The sequence below is a fragment of the Lycium barbarum genome, chromosome 3, assembly GCF_019175385.1.
Source record: "Lycium barbarum isolate Lr01 chromosome 3, ASM1917538v2, whole genome shotgun sequence".
NCBI lineage: Eukaryota > Viridiplantae > Streptophyta > Magnoliopsida > Solanales > Solanaceae > Lycium > Lycium barbarum.
Genome location: NC_083339.1, coordinates 52,419,255 through 52,428,567, shown reverse-complemented (window position 1 = coordinate 52,428,567; position 9,313 = coordinate 52,419,255).

Sequence of the window (9,313 nt, the reverse complement as noted above, 5' to 3'; positions counted from 1 at the left end):
TACTTGTAGCCCATACCTAGATTGTCAAAATCCAGTGACGGTAATTTTTCGCATGATTTGTACGGGATAAAAGTACGGCCCGTACATTGATGTACGCCCCGTACATCTATATCGTACCTCGATTGGCAAATTCCAGTGACTTCCAACTTTCCCATGCAATACACACCATAAAAGTGCGGCTCGTACAATAATGTACGGCACGTACAATTGACGTAGCATGTACAATTACCGTTCTGGGGCAAATTTTTAACGGAAAAGGGTCAAAATTACCCCTGAACTTTGAAAAATAGTTCATTTATACCCTTCGTTATACTTTAGGGCCAATTATACCCTTACAGTTATACTATGGGGTCAATTATACCCTTATGGCTAACGGCTGCCACGTGGCATCATCCCAACCCTTCAAAATTATTTTACCCTCAAATAATTTTTTACCCACTAAAATAACTCAACAATTTTTTTTCCAGCAAAAATAATACGAAATTATTTTTATTTTTTTTCTGGAAAAAGTATCCGTATTATTTTTGATGGAAAAAAAAAATCGGGTCGGGTTAAGTTATTTTAGTGGGTAAAAAAATTATTTGAGGGTAAATAATTTTGAAGGGTTGGGATGATGCCACGTGGCAGCCGTTAGCCATAAGGGTATAATTGACCCCATAGTATAACTGTAAGGGTATAATTGACCCCATAGTATAACTGTAAGGGTATAATTGGCCCTAAAGTATAACGAAGGGTATAAATAAACTATTTTTCAAAGTTCAGGGGTAATTTTGACTCTTTTCCGAATTTTTAATCCCAACACTTCCCATCTTGGTTTCTAAGTCCTGAATCATGAACGTAACTTAATTAGGAGGTACGAGGTGTTATAATATCTACCCCTTGGGAGCATTCGTCCTCGAATGATGAGTCATGGTTAAGAAAGTAAATGAACCTGACTTCAATATGACAACGTGAAGAAACATGACATGGAACATGAAAGCTGAACTGCCATGACATGATTTAATGAAAACATGAACGCTGAAACATGAGACATGAGTAAGGAGTACATGAACATGAACGTGAAATGTGACGCATGAATACGTAAGGGATATGACATGGATACTGAAGGTATTTACCTTGAACGCTTTCTGCTTACTCTTTAAACAAGTGAGGAAATCTGGATTTCACGTCTTCTTCAGCTTCCCATGTAGCCTTTTCAACTTTCTAACTCTTCCATAGGACCTTTACTGAGGCTATTTCCTTAGTTCTCAACTTGCGAACTTGACGATCAAGAATAGCCACAGGGATCTCCTCATAGGTTAGGTCATCCTTAACCGTTATTGTATCAGCAGGAACAACCAATGACAGGTCTCCCACACACTTCCTCAACATGGATATATGAAACACTGGATGAACAACAACCAACTCTTGTGGTAACTCAAGCTCATAAGCTACTTGACCAACCCTTCGCAGTATTCTATAAGGTCCAATATATATGGGACTGAGCTTTCCTTTCTTGCCAAATCTCATCACACCTTTTATAGGCGAAACCTTTAAGAACACCCAATCATCAACTTGAAACTCTAAGTCTCTACGCCGCACATCTGTATAGGACTTCTAACGACTTTAAGTCATTCTCAATCGTTCTTAAATCAACTTAACTTTCTCTATAGCCCGATAGCCCGAATCTGGTCCTAACAACTCTGCTTCACCAACCTCAAACCAACCAATGGGTGATCTACACCTTTGCCCATACAAAGCTTCAAACGATGCCATATTTATACTAGCATAATAACTGTTATTTTATGCAAACTCAATGAGAAGCAAGTGGTTATCCCAATTACCTTTGAAATCTTAGACACATGCTCTCAACATGTCCTCAAGAGTCTGAATAGTACGCTCTGCCTGACTGCCTGCCTGTGGATGAAAAGTTATGCTGAGGTTAACCTTGGTACCCAATCCCTAGATGAATGGAATACCTGGAACCTAGATGAATGGAATACCTGAAATTGTGAGCTTTTGACAAAATTATCTTTTTAAGCTCATTAACATCTGGAACACATAATCTGCCCCGACACCTCAAGGTACTATCATCTCCCCCATCTTCAAAAGCCGTCATTTTGTTCTTGTGAATCCCCTCTTTCAGCTGTAACAAGTAAGGAGCGCTAAACTGTTTCTCTTTAACTTCTACCACTAAGGAGGAATGAGCTCTGTTCTGAACAACAATACCACCATCTTCGAAGTCCAAGAGTCGAACTCCTAGATTAGCTAAACGGTGAACTTCTCTTGTCATAATCCTCATATCTTCCTTAACATGAGCTAAACTTCCTATGGATCTCCGACTCAGAGCATCGGCTGCTACATTCGCCTTCCCTGGATGATAGCGAATATCTACATTATAATCCTTAAGGAATTCGAGCCATCTTCTCTGCCTAAGATCCAGCTCTCTTTGCTTGAAAAAATACAGTGGGCTTTTGTAATCAGTGAAAATATCAACATGCACTCCATACAAATAATGACGCCATATCTAGAGTGCAAAAATCACTGTTGCCAATTCTAGATCATGAGTTGGATAATTCTATTCATGAAACTTAAGCTGACGAGATGCATATGCTACAACCTTACCTTGCTGCATTCAAACACATTCGAGTCTAATTCTTGAAGCATCACAATAAACTACGAACCCTTCGGTTCCCTCTGGTAGCATAAACACCGGAACAGAAGTCAACCTTTTCTTCAACTCTTCAAAACTTTGCTCACAAGCATCTGACCACTGAAACTTAACCTTTTTCTGAGTCAACATGGTCAATGGGGCTGAAATAGAGGAAAATCCCTCTAACAACGTCTATAATAGCCTGCCAGACCCAAGAAACTTCTTATATCAGAAACTGAGGTGGGTCTGGGCCAATTCTTTGCGGCATCTATTTTCTGAGAGTCAACCTTCACACCTTCACCTAAAATTACATGGCCTAGAAACACCACTGACTTAAGCCAATCTTAGAATAACACTAGGCACCCTGAACTTGGTCAAACAAATCATCTATTTTGGAAAAAGGGTATCTGTTCTTAATGGTGACCTTGTTCAACTGACGGTAATCAATGCACATGTGTAAGGAACCATCTTTCTTTTGGACAAACAAGACTGGCACACCCCAAGGTGAGACACTAGGCCTAATAAATCCCTTGTCAAGGAGATCTTTCAACTGGGATTTTAACTTTGATGACATTCCATATGGCGGAATAGATATCGGCTCAGTACCGGGAAGTAGATCAATTCCAAAGTCTATCTCCCTATCAGGAAGAACTCCGGGAAGATCTTCTGAAAAGACTTTTGAAAACTCATTAATGACTGGTACGGCCTGGAGAGTTGGGGTTTGGGTATCTAAATCCCTAAGGTCTGGGTATCTGAATCCCTGACTCTAACTAAGTGATAGATATACTCTTTGGAAATCATCTTTCTAGCTTTAAGATAGGAAATAAATCTACCCTTGGGAACTACTGAATTACCCTTCCATTCTATGACTGGTTCGTTAGGAAATTCAAACCTTACAATATTGGTTCTACAATTTACTATGGCATAACATGAGGCTAACCACTTCATACCCATGATTACATCAAAGTCTACCATCTCTAATTCTGCTAAATCTGCTACGGTTCTGCGGTGATAGACTAAAACTGGGCAACCCCTATAAATACGTCTAACTATAACTGATTCCCCAACTGGTGTGGACACTTCATAGGGTTCATGCAATTTTTCTGATTCTATCCCAAATTTCATAGCAATAAATGGGGTTACATAAGATAAGGTGGATCCTGGGTCAATAAGGGCATAAACGTCGAAACTGAAGACTGTTAGTGTACTTGTGACAACATCTGCACATGCCTCTATATCCTGACGACCTGCTAATGCATACAAGCGGTTCCGTCCTCCGCTTGTGTTGCCAAACTTAGCTGCACCATCCCCGGACTGGGCTTGCGAATTACGAGTAGCTTCTGAATTTGTGGACCGAGCCATATTACCTCAGGTACCTTGTCTCGCTGATGGACAGTCTCTCTGAAAATGGCCCTGCTGGCCACACCCATAGCATATATTCATACCCATACGCCACTCCCCTAGGTGCTTTGTTACACCTAGAAAATTTTCGCTTCGTTTGCGTTGTGAGTAAACTAAGGTAAGCTCGGAGAGGTCATGGAACCCTTATAAGGTTAAGTAATACTCTTAACAAGTGTTAAGAAAGTGTCTAAAGGTTCTGGGATCAAGCAAATCGAAGAAAATAAGTTCGTTGAAAATTTGGGAAAATTTGCCAGAATTTTGGATAGAAATTTTGGGTCAACTTTAGAGAGGTATATCTCTTGGTATATCAGGAGTTTTGAGGTGAAACAAAAGCCTAAATTGAATTTCATTAAGTCTAGTTTCCAAGGAAACAAACCACTTGTGAGAGTAGAGAGTTATCAACGTTACAAGTTAGGCCGGTGGAGCAGGGATTACTCTGTGTGAACGCGCCAGCACAGCGCGCGAACGGGCCAGTAGAGTGCGCGAACGTTCCAGCGTAGTGCGCGAACACGCTGAGGAAAATTTTAGGTCGGTGCAACCGACCTCTATAAGCTATTTAAGGACCAAATCTGACCATAAACCTCGTTTTCTCCCCTCCTCTTCACCCAAAAACACTTGAGAGACTCTAGAAACATTGAGGGATCATTTTGTAAGCGGATTAAAGTGACGGGACTATATACGAGGCTCGGGAAGCGTATAAGCTCTTGGAGTCCTTGTTCTAAACATCGAATCTCGATGAATCAAAGGAGGTCGTTGAAGATAAATAAGATTTCAAGATCTTCCAACTTTTATTGAAGTAAGGATACTCCCTATTATTTATATTATGAATTGCATTATGGAGATTTAGTTGTTAAGGCTTTGTAAAGGCTAGTGATTAGTTGAGACATTGGGAAAAACATCGCGTGGGATGTTTTATTGAGTATATTGGTGTTGATGATGATGTTGTTGATATTAGTGATGCTATTATTGTTGTTTTGTTGGTATCGTGATTTCGGACTAGGGATGTAAACAGGGGATATGCTGCCCGAATTTCGGCAGTTTCTAAGAGGATTTAATTTGAATGTTTAAAACAAGCATACAATGATAAGCCTAACAATAGTATGAATTCTGTTGAATGTAGATTTACGAGCTTGGGAGGATAAGCGTTAAGTAGTTAAGGAGACCCAAAAGGTATGTTAAGGCTATCCTTTCTTTCATTTTGGCATGATCCTTATGATATGAGCGAACGAACCTATGAACAGACTTCCATATTACCCTACTCTTAGAAACATTAGGAGTCTTCTAATCTTTGATGTTCCCGTACCTCTTGTATGATTATTCCTTCTGTTCATGGGTCTTGAGATCACGTATACTGATGATGTTAGTTCAAAGATGTTTATCAAAGGTAGTACAACTTTATGTTACTCTGAGAGTCCTATTATTTTTAGCTAACTTATGCATTACATTCATTTATACATATGCATATTGACCCATGACTAGAAGGCATTATATACGCATATATATATATGCGGTATGGGTGACGGCGTTATATACGCATTACCACCTGATCAGCTGGTCATATGATGATATGAGGACGATGATGATGTTAATAATGATGATAATGTCGGCTGACATGACGTGATAGGATGCCTAATAAGGCTTGACAGGCGTTGCATACGCATATATGTATATGTATGACCTCATGCATGCATGCACATGATTTATGCATATCATTCATGCCCGCAGGTAAGCAGGGAGACAAATCAGGCCCTAGGTGATTTATCAACGATTGCACAGGAGCGCTCCATTTGCTTTGGAGTTGTAGTTTGCCGTCTTTATGACTTTTAGCATTCCGTTTAGAGGCTCGTAGACATATATATATGTGTGTACAATTAGACGTCTTATAACCTCATCGGCCCATATCTTGTGTATCATTTTTATAGCATTATGGATTTATATATATGTATATGAGGCAGAGTTGATGATAGTCATATGGATAAGCTATTATTTACGATATTATGTCCGTATAGACTGTATTAGTTATGAATTAGATATGTGGCCCACCGAGGTATGATTAAAGAAGCATGCTAGGTGGTAACCCGTAGGCTAGCTCCTGGTACCCGCCATGGCCCTCCGGTTGGGTCGTGACACAAGTGGTATCAGAGCAGTTCGTCCTAGGATGTGTCTACTAGCCATGTCCGGTAGAGTCCTGTTTATGAGTGTGAAGCGTTCCACACTTATAAATAGGAGGCTCCCGGGCATTTAGGAATGATTGACCTTTCTTTCTTATCTTAGATCGTACGATAGAGCTATGTTATCAGGTTTCCCTTTTTCCTAATCGTGTGTTATGATTTCAGTGATTCCTATGAAGTGAAAAGCAATAGCGGCCTAAAAGGGCAAGATAGTGGTCGAAAGGAGGACTGAACGGGAGTCACCGACAGAGATAGAGAAGGGTGGGTCCCACAATGAGGTTCTATCTCGGACCTCTCCTATTCCACCCATCTCAGAGGAGCATGAAGGGGCCTCAGCTCCAGCTCCAATACCCTTAGTTCCTCCACTAGATACCCCAAGCTAGCAGATGAGAGAGGCTATTCAATTGTTGACCCAGATAGTCGCCGTCCAGGCCCAGTGATAGGGTGCGGGCCAGGGTGATAGAGCAGTCAGCACAACAACTCATCATTTTATTAGCTTAAATCCTCTAGAATTTTATGGGTCAAAATCAGATGAAGACCCGCAGGCCTTTATAGATGAGATGCTGAGGACGTTGCGGATAATACATACTTCTGATACTGAGTCAATAGAATGGGCTTCTTATAGATTGCGAGATATGGCCGTCCATTAGTATAACACTTAGATGTCTTCAAGAGGGATAAATGAACCTTTCCCGGTATGGCAAGAGTTCGTGGATGCCTTTCTCCGACATTATTTTCCATCGGAGGTTCGACGGACCCAAGCTGACAAGTTCTTGAATCTTAGACAAGGGAATATAAGTGCTCGAGAGTACATTCTACGCTTTAATTCCTTGGCTAGATGTGCCCCAACCATGGTAGCTGATATGGGGGACCGCGTACATCGGTTCATGAGTGATTTGAGGACACACTTGATTAAGGAGTGCTTGATGGCCTCACTTCAGGATGGGATGGATATTGCTCGTATTCAGGCTCATGACAAGAATTTGGAAGAACAGCAGCAGCCGCAAAGGGTTGAGCGTGACTCTGATAGAGGGTATAGTAAGAGGGCCAGATCTTCCGGTGCTGCTAGTGAGTTTAGAGGGGGTCAAAGACAACAGTATTCCAGGAATTCAGGCCAATCAGTGGCGTGGCCAGTGCACCTCCTCGATTTACGAGCAAGAGATTTGATCTCCCTATTTATTCTGGGCAGGGTCAGAGTTCTAGAGTTTCTGCTTTGGGTTCCCAGTATATGGGTGATTCCAGCCAGGTGAGATCACCATTACCGTGGTGTACCTGGTGCTGCAAGTTACATGCAGGGCAGTGTCATTTGGGTTTAAATGTTTGCTATACTTGTGGGTAGCCAGGCCATGTTATGCGAGATTTTCCTATGATCGGAGTCGGAGGTGTGGCTCAACTGACGGGGTCTGCAGTTGGTTCTTCATTGTCTATGCCCCCTCCTGGGCAGAGGCAGAGGGGGAGCATCCAGTTCGAGCGGTCGTCAGAACCGTATCTATGCACTAGCTAGACGACAGGATCTTGAGTCCTCTCCCGATGTTGTCACAAGTATATTATCGGTATCCTCTCATGATGTATATGCACTGATTGATTTGGGTTCTACTTTGTCGTAGATTACTCCTTATTTGCTGATCGTATCGGGGTGAATCCTGACCCGATCAAACCTTTTGAGGTGTCTACACCTGTAGGGGACCCAGTGGTAGCTAGGCGGGTATATAGGAATTGTGTGATTGTAGTTTGCGACTGTTATACTATGGATGATTTACATAAATTGAAAATGTTAGATTTGTATGTTATTATAGGTATGGATTGGCTGGCCTCCTGTTACGCCAATGTTGATTGTAGAACAAAGATGGTTCGATTCAAGTTTCCGAGAGAACCAGTTTTAGAGTGGAAAGGTAATGCAGCGTCTCCGAGAGGTAGGTTTATTTCCTATCTCAAAGCGAGAAAGATGATTGCTAAGGGCTATATATGTCATTTAGTCCGGGTTCAAGATACAGAAGCAAAATCGCCAACTCTTCAATCTGTCCTAGTAGTAAATGAGTTTTCAGATGTGTTTCCGGATGAGCTTCCCAGTCTACCACCAGAACGGGAGATTGAGTTTACCATTGATGTGTTGCCAGATACTAAGTTAATATCCATTCCCCTTATTGAACGACCCCTGCGGAATTGAAGGAGTTAAAGGAGAAATTAAAGAATTTTCCAGAAAAAGGCTTTATTAGGCCTAGTTCATCACCATAGGGAGAACCGGTGCTGTTCGTAAGAAATAAATATGGTTCCTTGTGAATGTGTATTGACTATTGACAATTGAATAAGGTGACCATAAAGAACAAATATCCACTTCCAAGGATTGATGATTAGTTTGATCAGTTGCAGGGTGCCAAGTGGTTTTCAAAAATAGATCTAAGATCGGGGTACCACCAAGTGAGAGTTAGGCAAGAGGACATTTTGAAAACGGCCTTCAGAACTAGATATGGTAATTATGAGTTCCGAGTAATGTCGTTTGGATTACTAACGCCCCGGCGATGTTCATGAATCTAATGAATAATGTGTTCAGGCCTTTCCTAGATCTATTCGTGATTGTGTTCATCAATGATATCCTGGTATATTCTCGATAAGAGGCAGAGCATGCAAACCTTCTATGTACTGTTCTTGGAATTCTTCAGACTCGGGAGTTATATGCCAAATTTTCAAAATGTGAGTTTTGGCTGAATTCTGCCACTTTTCTAGGGCATATTATTTTAGTTGATGGTATTCGAGTAGATACCCAGAAGATTGAAGCCGTGAAGACTTGGCCAAGGCCTACAACACCTACTGAAGTTCGTAGCTTTCTGGGGTTGGCTGGTTATTACAGGATATTTATAGAAGGATTTTCTTCTATTTCGGTACCACTGACAAAGCTGACTCAGAAATCGCCAAAATTTCAATGGACCGACGCTTGTGAGCATAATTTTCAGGAGCTGAAGGATACATTGACTTCGGCCCCAGTCCTGCCACTTCCCAAAGGATCGGAGGGCTATGTTATCTATTGTGATGCTTTAGGTGTTGGTCTAGGTTGTGTGTTGATGCAGCATGGCAAAGTTATTGTTTATGCTTCAAGGCAGTTGTGGAAACA